Genomic DNA, 15,074 nt, shown 5'->3' with positions numbered 1-15,074 from the left:
CAGAATGGGGTCGCATGTTGTGCACAAGCTGCATGTTGTCCCCCCCCACACACACACACACTGATTCCTGGCAACTGCCTATGAGGATAACACTCTGGCTGGCACATAACATTCTAGCTGAGTGGAAACCTCATTTCCATGCAAACACAAAATGCGGCCAGGAACACACAGTCATGTGGAGGTGCATCTCAACATTTAGCACGTTTTGAGGCTTTCATCTTAGAAATGGGCTGCAACTGTGACTGCATTCATCACTGGAGAACCATGGGCAAGAAAGGTGCTACCATTTCCCTCCCAGTGATCTGTTTTCCACTTGCTGAGAGAAATGGCAGGAAACCTTAACTGAACCACTGAGCTGGGCGCAGAGCAATAAAGCATCCAGAAGGGAGCTCTGGTCCCAATTAAGCCAATCAAGGCCTACATTTTATTCTGATCCAGATGTTCTCTTCATTTCCAAAACCTCTGGGGCACATTTGAGGCACTGGCTGAAACATGATACTCATGTGAACTTTGTAAAGATTCTTACCCTATGTGGAGAGCACAACCCTGCATCAGTATACTCTTAAGTAGAAACAAAGTTTGAAAATCTGCGCCAGAAGCAAGTAGCCACCTCCTTAATATAGACTAGAAACAGCTTAAGCGACCCATACAGAATTAGCATGCTCCAAACTAGAAACAACTGGGCACTGTTCAAAAGTACACTTAGATATCTATTCCATAACCACTTTATGAATACCGTCCATTGCAAAAAACAGCGGTCTCCAGCCACTAAACATAAAAGGACATGGGGTGCTGCTAGACGGAGGCACTGGACAGCGTCTTCCATCATTTCTTTCTTATCGAGTTATCTGCAGTAAGAGAATAGATAGAGGAAGCAGTGGGAAAACATGGGATGGTCAAGAGTGGAAGCTGTTGTCATCTGGACCCCCTGTAAAACTCTGTGAAGGAGGTAGGGTGATGGCAATATAAAACCTCAACTGGAAGCAGCCATATACTCAAAATCACTTAAAAAGGACTACTTTAACACCCTTTCAGCACTCTATTTGGCTAAAATCATAGCTGCGAAAAAGTGCGGACTGTCCAATTCTACTTTCAGAGTTAGTGATTGTGAGACCAGAACCTTGGAATCCTGAAGTCAAGCCCCTCTTCAGACAGGAACTGCATGAATAGTAGGGATGTCAGAGAAGTCCGTGATGGATCTCGGTGAGGCCGAATGCCAGTGCATTCGGCCCCCCGAAAACCGTCGTGGAACGAAGCCCCCGCCTCCTAACCCACGAAAGGCACGCGGAACGAAGCCCCCGCCCCCCACCCCATGAAAGGTGCGCGAAACGGAGCACTTACCTGCTCCCATCCGTGCTGCTGTGCGAATGGCGGCCGTCCTGCGGCCGCCATTCACTTCCTCCTTCTTCAGCCGTGATAGGCCACATAATGCAGGGACACCATTTGCGTCCCTGCGGAGGCCGTGATAGGCTACGTAAGTATTTACGTAGCCTATCACAGCAGGGGGGGGGGGAACCCCAGTGTACGCAAATGGTGGTAGCTGCCGCCATTTGTGTACGCTGGGGTTTTCCCCCTGCCATGATAGGCTACGTAAATATTTAGGTAGCCTAGCACGGCTCACTACAGGGACGCAAATGACGGAAGCTACGACAGCCGCCATTTGCATCCCTGCAGGGCTGCCCAGCGGCTGGATGTCCGGCTGGAGGTGGCCAGAGCCGGCCGGCGGCTCTGCGGCTTGGCTGCGGAGTGGAGCCAGCCAGCCAGGATTCTGGGGGGAGGGACGGAGCGCCTCCCCCCACCTGCAGAACCCGGTGGAGCCAGGTAAGCGGGGTTTCGTACACTCCTAATGAATAGTCATTTCGCATGGCACTCTGGGGAAAGCCATGCCAGGTAAAAGCAGCAGAAGACCAAATAAGAAGAGCCCTGCTGGATCAGACCAAGGGTCCATCTAGTCCAGCATGCTGTTCACACAGTGGCCAACCAGCTGTTGACCAGGAACCCACAAGCAGGACATGAGTGAAACAGCACCCTTCTGCCCATGTTCCCCAGCAACTGGTGTACATAGGCACATCACCTCAGGTACTGGAGGTAGCACATAACCCTCAAGCCTAGTAGCCATTGATAGACTTGTCCATGAATTTGTCTAACCCCCTTTTAAAGCCGTCCAAGTTGGTGGCTTTCACTGCATGTTATGGTAGCTAATTCCATAGTTTAACTATGCACTGTGTGAAGAAGTATCATGTCTCTCCTTGCCCTCCTTTTCTCCAAGCTAAACAATCCCAGCTGTTGTAACCTTCTGTCAGAGGGGAGATGCTCCAGCCCCTTCATCATTTTAGTTGCCCTTTTCTGCACTTCTTCCAGCTCTACAATATCCTTTTTTAGATGTGGTGATCAGAACTGTGCACAGTATTCCAAGTGTGGTCACACCATTGGACCACCATATGATATTGGCAATTTTATTCTCAATTCCTTTTTTAATTATGCCGAACATGGAGTTTGCCTTTTTTACAGCAGCTGCACACTGGGTTGACATTTTCATCAAGCTGTCCACCACAACCCCAAGATCTCTTTCTTGGTTGGTCACATCAGGCTATACTAGAAATTGATATTTTTTGCCCCAACATACTTGCTTACATTGAACTGCATTTGCGATTTAGATGCCCATTCTCCCAGGTTGGAGAGATCCTTTTGGAGCTCCTCACAATCCCTTTTTGTTTTAACCACCCTAATAATTTGGTGTTTGGGGCAAACTTGGCCACTTCATTGCTCACTCCTAATTCCAGATCATTTATGAACAATTTGAAAAGCACTGGTCTCCATACAGATCCCTGTGGACCTCACTATTTACCTCTCCCTCTCCATTGGGGGAATTTACCATTTATTCTTGCTCTTTGCTTTCTGTTATTTAATCAGTTACTGTCCAGAAGAGGATCTGTCCTCTTATTCCATGACTGCTAATTTTGCTCAGGAGTCTTTGGTGCGGGAATCTGTCAAAGCCTTTTGGAAGTCCAAGTAAACAATGTCATGCTCCTAATGCAGAGAGGACCACGAATCTGCCCAAGGCCCACCACTGAGATGCATGGCAGGGAAGGGATGCGAAAGTCTTAAGGATGGCCTTGCTGGATTCTGCTGACCAGAACTCTGCTACCAACAGTGGCAAGCAAGCAAGCAAGCAAACAAACAACTGATAAGCAAGGACCTGATGGTGGCAGCCCTCAAGCTTTTGGTACTCAGGAGTGCACTGCCTCAGATGTATGGAAGCGTTAGGAAGGAGGGTACAAGCATCTCCAACCTTTTTGGGACAGTGCACAGATTTGGAATTTTGAGTGAGTGTTGTGGGAGCTCACAAAATGGCTGCCACGTGAACAGGTTTGTCCATTCATAAAATGCCTGCTAGGATGAGCATGGCTAGTCACAAAACATCCATTTCTCAGAAGGCACACTGGTGAGACTAAAAGAAAAATAACTTGCCCAACAAGTTATCCCAAGTACGAGGCAGAAGTGGGGTCAACACAAAGCCACTCTTTTGAATCCAAATACAGATGGTGCTGGAGGGCGGTCCTTCATTGTGCAGCATGCCAGCATCCCAGTTGTTCGTAATTTAAAAAGTAGAAATGAAATAAAATAAAACGGGGGGGGGGGCAGAGAGTCTGGAGGGCGAAAAAGAGGTGTCCATGGGTTAGAAGGATGTATAATAATGTGGAGGTTGTCATTTATGTTGCCCTTTCCTTAGTTAAGCCTGATTAGATGTTATTGGCCACATTTTCTGATATGATCGGGGTGTGTGTGCATGTGGATAGTATTTTTAATGTATAAAACTTGTAATAAAATATTAAGGTTGAAAAAGCTATCTACTGCCTCTATGGATTATTAGCCATTATGGCTAATGGCTATTCAAACCCAGTACCCTACTCAGTACTCCAACTGGCCCACTAGCATAAATGGGTTCTTTTGTAAACCTTCTAAAGTGACACCAAGTCTGGAAGCAGAAGGGTGTGAAATTGGTGTGCCCTTTAGAGCTTTATCTGGCAGATTAAAAAAGGGTCACGCCACCATTTGGCTTCAACAAGGCACTTTCCAGACCTGGCCAGTAATATCTCCCTCCGCCTATTCAGGCTGCTTCTGGCACCAGATGACAAGCGCCGTTTCCTGATAAGCAACCGTTAAAACGGATAGTTAGACAGTGCCATTGCTGTACACTCCATAAATGTTCCCGGCACACGCTGCGAGGACAATATGTCACTTATTAACTGGCAGCAAAGATAAACCAAGAGGAAAAAGAGGAGGAGAATTAGCGAGTGTGGGTAGAACTGGATCATCTCCAGGTTTAATTCAAAGTTGCTTCATTCACATCCAGGAATTAATTCCAGATTCATAGCTGAGCTTCTGTGATCAACAAATAAGCAAGAAAGGATCACATTGGCCCATGCATCAGCCAACCAGAAGCTGACACAACAGCCATCGGGCAGAATGACTGAGAGACGACTGGAAGACAGGAAAAGAGGCCATATGCTTCAGTAACCTTCTCATTGTTTTTGCAATGCCAAGAACACATTGTCTATCACCATTTTCCCCAAAGTCTGGAACAGTAATGTCAAGTCAAAATTGCATAATCCATGAATGCATCATCTGGAGCCAGGGAAGTCAAACATAGATCATTCTCAACGCATAAAATAGCCAGTGTTGTTATCCTCAGAATCCAGGACAAATATCGCCTTCGCCCAATGAGCAATGCAACATTTAGAATGTGACTCAGGCACTATTCGCCAATTTTAGTGTTTTTTTACTATTTAACCAGTCAGTATGACTAATGTTGAGATTTTGTTTTATTGTAATTAATTATCGTGGGTTTTTAAAGATTTTACTGTTGTATTTTGGGGTGGGGAGATATTGTTTGCTGCTCTGGGAACCTTAGCAGTTGAAGGTGCAGGCTTGAAATGCATTAAGTAGATTAATAATTAAATAATGTTGGCCATGTAGATGGAGAAAACTGGGTTATTTATTCATTATTAATAATACCTATATAAAATAATACTTATATTAAAAGATCTCCAAGCAGTTCAAATACAAATATTAAAAATCACATTTAAATACAATATTAAAACGCTGTTAAAACAAAGACCGCAATAATACAGAAACAATTTTAAAAAGTAAAATGGAGCAGCGTATGATCAACTGCTATTATTGACAAGCCAGAGAAGGCCTCGGTGAACAAGTACATTTTCAGGAGGCATTTGAAACATACGTCTGAACTGCACGAGGGAGGGTTTTCCAGAGAGGGCTCACCTTTGAGATGTTACACGGCGACATTCTGTTGGTTACAGAATGACCAGTAAAGCCTCCTCTGAAAATCTTAATGGTCGGCTGGGTAGATGTAGGGGAAGGTGGTCTGCTAGGTATCCTGGTCCTAAGTCATTTAGGGCTTGTATGTCAACAACATAACCTTGAACGTGGCTTGGTAGCTAATAGGCAGCCAGTGCAGTTCTTATAGCACAAGGGTCATGTGAACATAGCTGGGTGTCCCACTGAGCACCCTGGCTGCTGCACTCTGAACTAGCTGCAGCTTCTGACCCAGGTACAAGGGCAGCCCCACATAAAACACATTACAGTAGTCTAAATGTGACGTTACCAGTGCATGGCTCACTGTGGCTAGGCTGTTGTCAGGAGTGCCCTAGCTGCCTCTTACAGTCTACTCCAATAGCCAACTGAAGACACAGACAAAAGGATTCTTTTCAAGGCTTTAATCCTTTTACAACTTAATGACTCTTTCAGATGCTAATCACCAGCGATTAAGCAAGGAACAGCACTGGGGAAAGATAGGAGAGTAGCCTATGCTCCAGGTTAGGCAGTTGGTCCCCGTTTGAAGGAGAATCACAGGAAGACCCTGAACTTATGGGCTAGGGAGAGATCCTCCCTCTTTCCCTTGGGTCCTCGGGACACGACCGTTGCTTGCATGCCAAACGAGCGCTACGCCTCCTTTCTGCACCCTCCATCTGTCGTCACTCCCTGCGTCGGCATCAAGCGTCCAGCAAGCCCCCCTCCAGCACTCTCTCGCTGCCAGGGTCGCTATCTATCCCAGGAATGCTGGCAAGAGGAATCTCTGCCAGCTGCTGTGCCTGTAAGAGATGAGCGAGCTCCTCTCCCACGGATTGCTGTTCCTCCTCAGAATCAGAACTGCTCTGGGGTTCTATCAGCTCAGTTTCCACCCTGACATCTGTCCCTATCCAGGAACGGGCATAGATGTTAGTTCCCTATCCAGGAACACGCAAAAGCAGGTTTTTCTCACTTCGGGCCACTGAGGTCACCTGGGCTTCCAGTGAGAAAGATGGATCCAGGACCACCCCCAAATTATGTACCTGCTCCTTCAGAGGGAGTTGAACCTCACCCTGAACAGGCAAACAGCCTAATTCCCGGACCTGGGAACCACCCACCCACAGGCCTCTGTCTTATCATGATTCAGCTTCAGTTTATTAGTCCTCATCCAAGCTGTAGCTGCGCCCAGGCACTAAGTCAGAATGTGCACAGCCTCTCCTAATTCAGAAGTCACAAAGAAATAGAGCTGGGTGTTATCGGTAGGCTGATGACACCTTGCCCCAAATCTCCTACTGACCACTCCCAATGGCTTCATATAAATATTAGTATATAGATATTAACATTGGGGACAAATAACATTGGGGACAATTAAATAACCCCACAGTTCGGCTGCCATGGGGCTAAGGCGCAGTCATCCAATGCTATTTTCTGGATCTGACCCCGCCAGTAAGAACAGAACCACTGTAGAACAGGGCCTCCAATTCCCAACTCACAGAGGCAGTCCAGGAGGATGCCACAGTCAATGGTATTAAAAGCTGCTGAGAGATCATGAAGAGGTAACAGGGATGCACTCCCCATGTCCCTCTCCCAAAGGTAATTTATCAGGCCAACCAAGGCCAATTCTGTCCCAAAACTGAGCCTGAATACAGACTGGAATGCATCTAAATTAGCAGTTTCGTCCAAGACCACCTGCAGCTCTCTCAAGCATCTTACCAAGGAAGGGGGTATTTGTGACTGGACGATAGTTGGCATTGAGCTACAGGTCAAGGGAGGGGTTTTTCAGAAGTGGTCGCACCACTGACTCCTTCTAGACAGGAGGGACCACACCATCACGCAGTGATGCATTCACCACTCCCCTGATCCATCCAGTCAATGTGGTGGGTCGGAGAGATGCAAGCATCTCGTCCGCATCTTCAGGCTCCAGAAACTGAAACTGATTTCACAAAACAAGATAAGATGCTGCCTCAACAGATACTGCATTAATAGTGGCATTCAAGTCAGCCTGAAAGTAAGCGATTTTATCCTCAAAGCGTCCTGCACCCTCAGCAGAGCGGTTGCTAAGCACCTGCCAGGCATCCTTCCTGAAGAGGCGAGATGGCCCAAGAGGTGACCAGCGGAGGAGGAGAAGGAACAAAAACCCGGAAGGGAGGAGGGAGGGAAGGGACAATGACTGGGGGGCTGGATCGGGCCCTCCAGAAAACCCACAGGCCTAGGGCCATCCTTGAACAGGATGGCCACATGTGCATTGCCCCCAAAAGGAAACGTGTCACCAGAAAAGAGCACAGAGATGTGCTTATGCTAATTTATACCTGAAGATGCAAATATGGAAATAATGAGTGTCGTTTAAATAGAAAGACAGTGCATCTCACCACAGCGCGGAAGGGCCAGGTGGCCTGTGTACCTGCAGCGTGGTCTGCTAGATGGGCAACTGCAGACGCTCACTGCGGATGGGCAACTTGAAGGCCCTTTCGCACTTCCTTCCTCTCTTTAACCTGGACTTGGATTGGACAGCCCTTCAGATAAGGGACACCTTTAAACAGAGGACTGTCCTCTGGAAGCCCTTCAAATAGAGGACTGCCCTGTGTAAAGTAGGACTCATGGCCACCCCATCCTTGATTATCTTGTATTTCACTAGGTGGGACAAAGTGCAAGCTTTGGGGCTACACAGAACTATTCTTTGAGCAGAAAGGGCTCTGTGAAGAGAGCAATGCCTTTTCCTTCCCCAAGCCATGTCAATGCATTCATTCTCATTCCACGTCCCTCCCTTGCATTGGGTTTTTTTTTCCGGGATGAATACAGCAATAACCTTCTACACCATCTGGAAAGGCCTTAACTCTTGTCTTGAAAGCATCCAGAGCAGGGAATCCCCTAACCTCCCTGGGTAGTTTATTTCACTGCTGAATTCCACCCCCGGGTTGAACCTAAATCTACGTTCCTCTCGTTGAAGCCTGCACCTTCCTGTTCTATCAGGGCTTCAGCAGGTTCCTGCTGTTCTGTTGCTCGACCAGTGCAGCTGTGTGAAGCCACCATTTAAATCCGTTTAGGAACATCGCAGACTGTGCAGCATTTACATCAGGCCTTTATACTTCTGACAGAGCACCCAGAACAAAGAGTGCTTCAGTCCGAATATCCGCAGCAGGGAAATCAAACGAAGCCTGCCTCTTTAAACGGCCAAGTCCTACACGCCTGCAGAAGTTAATATAATTATCTGGAGCTGAACTCCGTGGGAGATTCAGTACAAGGAGGGTCACTGTGGCTCAATTATTAACTGGGCTGGGGGGCGGGGATCGGACCCCTGGCTTTAGCGGAATGTGGCCTTGCTTGGCGGCAATGTTGTCGTTGCCAGAGAATGCACCGGAAATGTGCGCAGAGGTTAATTAATTCAACCTCCACGCTAGACTTAGCCCTCCAGGCATTTGATCTCTGAGAAAGCTCTTTGCACTGCACTGCAATTCTTGCCCTGCTGTGAAATCCAGCTCACCAATTATTGCCTCAAGTTTCCCCAAAGGGGGGAAAAAATGTCTGGTTGAAAGGGCATGAGGCTAGCACAGCACCGCTTAGTGTCTCCGAGGAGAAGCAGGCCCAAGCCTATTTGGAAGCCACATTGTGTGGCCCAAGTACAGGGACTTGTGTGGGGACTCGTGCTGAGGGGAGGCAGCCTGCAGCCGTTCAGAGGCTCTACCATCTTGGTCCTTGTTTCTCATGTCCGAAGGCTTTGCCTGCTCGATGAAAACAGGTTCAGGACTGAACTCTGGTGAGCTTCAGCCCAAATTCAACTTTTGCCTAAGGAAGGACAGCTGGGGTGCTTCCAGACAGAGGGTTCCTAGTGCTGCCAATCAGAAGGCATTGGGCAGCAATTCCGTCTTTTTCTCCTAAATGGGGTTTCGTGGGGAAAAAAAAGGTGGAAGACGTGGTGGGAAGACATGGAAATGTATGGATCCCCCATAAAACTCCATGAATGAGGCAGAGCGATGGCATGATCAAAGTCGGGTCTGGAAGCAGCCCTGGATTCTGGTTCCGTTTCCCACTGAGTGATGCCCCAAACAGAACAAACACAGGGACGCTCACTTCAAAGGAAATGTATGAGGTCTGTCCATCTTGGTTTGCAAATGACTCCGAATACCCCAAAGAGAAGTGTGTTGTGTTGTGCGCTCCTAGCCTTCCAGAATAGTATGATCAAATTTTAGCGATAAGGATTTGAGATGGAAGACACATGGAAGACTGCGCTGGGATAATGTGCTGCTAATGCAACATGGAAGAGATTAGGAAAAGCAGGGACAAGAGAAAACAGAACTCGTACGTGTAATTTCCCCCCACTTATTTCTGCGACTATTCCGACTTCCTAAGTCATGGGCAATGTCACTGGGGGAGGAGCTACTGCGGCTCATAACACACACTCAGCTCTGCACTGTAACAGCTCCTCCAAAGACAATGCCTATTGCTAGAGCCGCCTTCCCTGTACACTCCCCCAAGACAGGGGTTTCCAAACTGGGGCTTCCTTGGGGGCTCGTCAATAAAAAGATCAGTAATGGCAGATGAACTTTCATGGAAGACTATCTGTGCAACCTTCCCTGCAAAACGCAGGCACAGTGAGTGTCAGGCAGGCCTCGGCCATGCAGGGCAACGGTGAGGCCTGGCCACGCTCCACACAAGCTGACTGTGCACCCTAGAATATGTCCTGGAATGCGCTATGGTGCACATGGGGTTCCTCGGCAGGCAAGTCAACAAAGAAAATATTTCCCAAAGCAGGGAATTCAACCAACTTCTCCCAAGCCAGCCTAGGAGAAGAACTCTGACGGGTACTTAAGTCCCTTTCCAATGAGAAGTGAGCTTTTAAAGCCCTGAAATTCTTCTCCAGCTCAGATCAAAATATGAGCCAAAGAATCCCCAACCCCCAAAACACCCTCTCTGCAAGCCCCTCACCACCCCACAAACCAATAGCAGCTGGTGGCCAGTGTGGCTGGTCCAGCGGAGGATGGGTAACCAGAGGCAGAGTCAACAGGGATGACGAAGGTAGTAGTAGTAATAAATAATAAGGCATAATAATAATGTCCTCAGAGAAACCCAGAGACCATTCTTAATGGCAACAATCCTCAGAGCTTAAAAAAAATAAAAGCAAACATTGCCAAGCAACTGCCCCCAGAAGCAGTTTTTAAACAGGGTAAAAAATTCCCAGGCACTGATTCTGCCCCGCCCCCATCAATTCTGCCCACACTCATTAGCCACCCAGATCCTGCCGCCGGCAGTTCAAATACTCCCCTCCCCTCCAAATACTCCCCTCCCCTCCAGGGCATTTCTGGAGCAGCAGCAGCATGCAGGGGAGAGGAGGGAGCCGTCTTCTCTTCCCCGCTCCCTAACCCCGCAGTTCCAGTAGCCCTTGGGAAAACCACCTCTTCCACAAATCACCAGCTCACTGATACACAGGACGTCAGTGTGGCAGGATGCTGGTGGGGGACGGGGGAGGAAAGCACGCCACGCTTCCCTCTCCCTGTGGTGACCGCTGCTGCTTCCACCATCAGGCTAGGAATGGCTGGGAGGAGAGGGGAGGACGGTGTTTGGAGGAGAAGGGAATGGAGGGAGGATGTTATCCCGAGATTTTCCCAAGTCAGATTGGCTCAGAAAAAAGGTTATTTCCAACTTGCGAGTCAATTTGCAGTCTATGGGGGCAAGCTCATCCATCTGTAGCAGCAAGTTTAAAAGCCAACACCCTACAGTATCTGGCATGAGAGTTTAAAAAAAGAAAAAGACAGGTATCAATAGGCAGCCATTTCTATTCCCTTGATGTTTACTTCCAGACATCAACATCTGAATTGAAGGAGTGATTGGGTTTCCTAAAATGGGTTGGTGCAGGGTTTGAAAAAGTGCAGGAAAGGGCAACTAAAATGATCCAGCGGCTAGAGCAACTCCACTATGAGGAAAGCTGGGATTGTTTAACTTAGAAAAGATGCAGGTAAGGGGAGACAAGGTAGAGGTGTACAAAATTATGCATGGTGTGGAGAATGTGGACAGGGAGAGATTTTTCTCCCTCTCTCATAATACTAGAACCTGGTGTCACCCCATGAAGCTGATTGGTGGGAGATTCAGGACAGGTTAAAGGAAGTACTTCTTTACACAGCGCATAGTTAAACTATGGAATTCACTACCACCAGATGTAGCGATGGCCACCAATTTGGATGGTTTTAAAAGGTGGTTGGACAAATTCCTGGAGGAGAAGGCTGTCACTGGCTACTATGGCTATGTGCCACCTTGATGGCTATGTGCCACCTCCAGTACCAGAGGCAGTATGCCTATGTACACCAGTTGCTGGGGAACATGACCGAGAGGGTGCTACTGAACTCATGTCCTACTTATGGGTTTCCCACAGACAGCTGGTTGGCCACTATGTGAACAGACTGCTGGATTACATAGACCCTTGGTCTGATCCAGCAAGGCTCTGATGTTGTTATGCTTCCACACACTCCCTGCCCGCTCCACACACACACCGTTCTCCATGTAGATGGCCTGAAACGCAGAGTGGTCAAGCAGCGTGCCCTTTAGAGCCAATTATCAAAGCCCTACAGGAACCAAATTTGAACTACTCTGCCAACCACAGCTCCGTGCTGCATGTAGAATGTGTGGCAGCCGTCCCACTGGGTGGCCACCATCCACGCACCAAAGTATTTCACTTTTGCTGTTCCAGCTCACCCTTCAGACTGCTCAGCCAGGCAATAGCTGGCAGTTTGTTTGAAGTGCAGCTCCCTGGGGACATCTTCCATGGAAGCCCCATTGAAATGAACAAGATCTGTGAGTAGTCTTAGGCAGCTCCTGTTCATTTCAGTGGGGCTTGTGCAAAAGACTCTCCCAGGGGATTTTGCCCCAAAGCAGTTTTTTGTTTTATATTCTCAGTATTTTTTCTTATAAGAATTATATTCCTAGCACCACAACCACAACACACAGAGCTCAAGGACTGGAGAACTAAACCTGCAAGTACAGCTTATTAGGACATTAGAGACTAGAGTGCTTCAGCTAATGTAAAAACAAACAAACAAACAAACAAACAAGGGGGAAATCAACATACTGCCATACACAACCACATGTTTACAGGATACAAGGGGCTATTCAACCCTGCAGTGGACAAAACAAAGGATTAGGTAATAATCCTGGAAAAGACCCTGATGCTGGGAAAGACTGAAGGCAAAAGGAGAAGGGGACGGCAGAGGATGAGATGGCTAGATAGCATCACAGATGCAATGAATATGAACTTGAGCACACTCTGGGAGAGAGCGCAAGACAGGAAGGCCTGGCGTGCTCTGGTCCATGGGGTCACGAAGAGTCGGACACGACTGAACGACTGAACAACAACAAAAGGTAATAATCACAGGCAGGAATCAATAGCCTTCCTTGCAAAGGGCTCGAGGGATTGTTGAATGAAAAGAAACAGATAAGAGCTGAACACAAGTTTATCAGTAGGGTTTCTTGTCATTACATGATAGAACATGTCAGCAGGCAAGACCTGTAGCTCATAGGCTGGCAGGTGACATGTTGAGTCAAAACTTCGTCCCCCAATGATCCAAAGCCCACTGAAGTCCAGGCCTATTTGGACATGATCCAAAGCCTACAGACTTCCATGGGTTTGGTATAGATGCCCTCAGTCTTTTCCTTTGGGGACCTTTCAGCTGGCCTAATAAAGGATTTTTTTTCTTATGGCAGCCTTTGTTTTTGTATAACATAGTTGTTGTAGATCTGTCAACAATGGTGCAATGGGCTCTAAGAACGTAAGCGCTATGCTGGATCAGGCCAAAGCCCATCTAGTCCAGCATTCTGTTCCCACAGCGGCCAATCAGATGCCGCTGGGACGCCCACAAGCAGGACATGATCGCACTCACATACTCCCATTCAAGTTCCCCAGCACCCGGCCTCCAGAGGCACACTGCCTCTGATACCGGTGGTAAAATGTAGCCATCGTGAGTAGTAGCCAACGACAGCCTTACCATCCAGGGGAGAGGCAAAGCGGCTGGCCAACTGGGTCTTCTTTAAAGAGGCATCATTGAAGCCAGCAGCTGAACATCCTGGGGTGATGGTAAGGAGGGGGTTTGGTAGTCGAGGATAAAGGAGAGCTAAAGCTCTCCACTGTGAGAACTGTGAGCTGCCAGAGTTAAATGCAGGCACGCAGACAGCCTGGACTATAGGGAGGCCTGTGTTTCGCCCATCTAAGGCGCAGCTGGGGGGTGGGGGTGGGGAGCCATGAAGAAAGAGTAGCAGCAGCTGCTATATAGTGCTTCACAGCACTGGTCTGTAACTGGTGGGTTGGTGAGCCACACCAATGGCCACCATCACCATTTACCTTTTGCTGCTTGTGTCTTCTTTGCTAAATGGAAAGAAAGAACGATAATTACCAGGTGCTGGGGAGGATGAGGCTCCTGTACTTTTTATGGAACGTCAAGGGCTCTTGCACATTCAGCGCTTATGCAGAAGAGGAAACCCCAGCAGGGGCAACTTTTTTCTCTTGGCTACCCGACCAGCTGTACCTGCTGAAATTCCCCCCGCTGCACGAGCATTGAAGGGGCAGGAGCCCTGCTGCCCTCCATCCCAGAGAGGTAAGGAGGGGGAGCAAAGCGACCACATCCCCACCCACGTTTAACAACCATTTCTCAAGTGCTTTCCAGACCAATGCTTCATCCAGCAAAGGAAAGGACCACAAGGAGGAGGTACCAACCAGTGCAGGGGTGTGTGTGTGTGTGTGTGGGAGCGTATGGCATTGCTGTTGAAGTGTGTTTGTGTGTGCGTGGGCGCACGTATGTGCACCACAGTTGTGTGCTGTGTGCACTGATCAGTGCAGCTCCCCTGTAGACTGAATTCTGCCAGTGGAACTGGGTGCCACTGGCTCATCTTGCCCACCACTTGCAAAAGCTCCCGCCCGGACGCTCCGCAAGAGAGATTGGAATGAGGCACCTGCCTCCATGCCATGACCCTCAAACAGATTTCTCAGCCTTTCCAGCATCACTAAAACTAACAAAACGTAACACAAGGACCCCCGAAACTACACGCAATGTACTCCAGTAGCAGAGGCAGAAAGAGCAATGGAGGGCGCTGTAGCGTAGTCTCAGTCTCGGAGAGCTGGAGTTTCTGTAACAGTTGATGAATGTTATGAAACATCCATAACAGCTGACAAGTTATTCTTCCTTGTAACACACCCGAAGAAATAATGTCATGGGGGGCGGGACGACGAGCCACATAATTGTGCATATCTAATCTGACACACATGGCATCTTTCCCTATCATCTGAAGGCAAATACAGGCACATTGAATCCTAGAAGGGAAAACAGGGGTGTCAGTTCATCATGCGAGTGTCAGGCGCTCTCCTTCGAAGTTGTGTCTCTCCGATGCAGGCAGAGAGAGAGAGAGAGAGAGAGAAAGAGAGGAGAGAGAGAAGCAGCAGCTAACCACCTTTTGCTGAAACGACTATGTCTCATTTACCTTGAGGCTGTGCTCTGTCTCCTGCGCCTCCCACGCACGCACACAACCCTTGTGGGGAATCTCTGCCTCAGCTAGTGGGAAGAAGCGCCGAATGTCAGGAACCCTTTAAAGGTTCTGACTCTGTCTGTGCTGCAGCCCAAGCCGCGGAACTGCACACCCCAGAGGAGTCTATTGCGAGCTACAGAGCAGCAGAAGCTGCTGCTACTCCTTAGCCGTTGTCAGTGAAGGCTGGACTCGTTCCACGCACAGGTGGCCCGGCGGGGCGGGGCGGGGCGGGGCTGGGCTAGGCTGGGGTATCCTCCCCC

At 48.5% G+C, this 15,074-nt stretch overlaps 1 protein-coding gene across 2 annotated transcripts in view; it reads right to left on the bottom strand.

Moving 5' to 3' along the window:
* STARD8 (StAR related lipid transfer domain containing 8) overlaps positions 1–15,074 on the bottom strand; it is a 127,404-nt gene that overhangs the window by 90,283 nt on the left and 22,047 nt on the right. The window contains exon 1 of one of the 2 annotated variants that reach the window (XM_084814277.1): positions 14,770–14,992. The exons of the other annotated variant lie outside the window; for it this stretch is intronic. The gene's annotated coding sequence lies outside the window, so the exon portion shown is untranslated. Of the gene's footprint in view, positions 1–14,769; positions 14,993–15,074 lie in introns of those variants that run through there. 2 annotated transcript variants of the gene reach the window in all.

The sequence above is a fragment of the Heloderma suspectum genome, chromosome 9, assembly GCF_057233095.1.
Source record: "Heloderma suspectum isolate Gila_16-S chromosome 9, 16-S_ref, whole genome shotgun sequence".
Lineage (NCBI taxonomy): Eukaryota > Metazoa > Chordata > Lepidosauria > Squamata > Helodermatidae > Heloderma > Heloderma suspectum.
The sequence above is the reverse complement of the archived record's forward strand: the minus strand, read 5'-3'. Positions and strand labels throughout refer to the sequence as shown.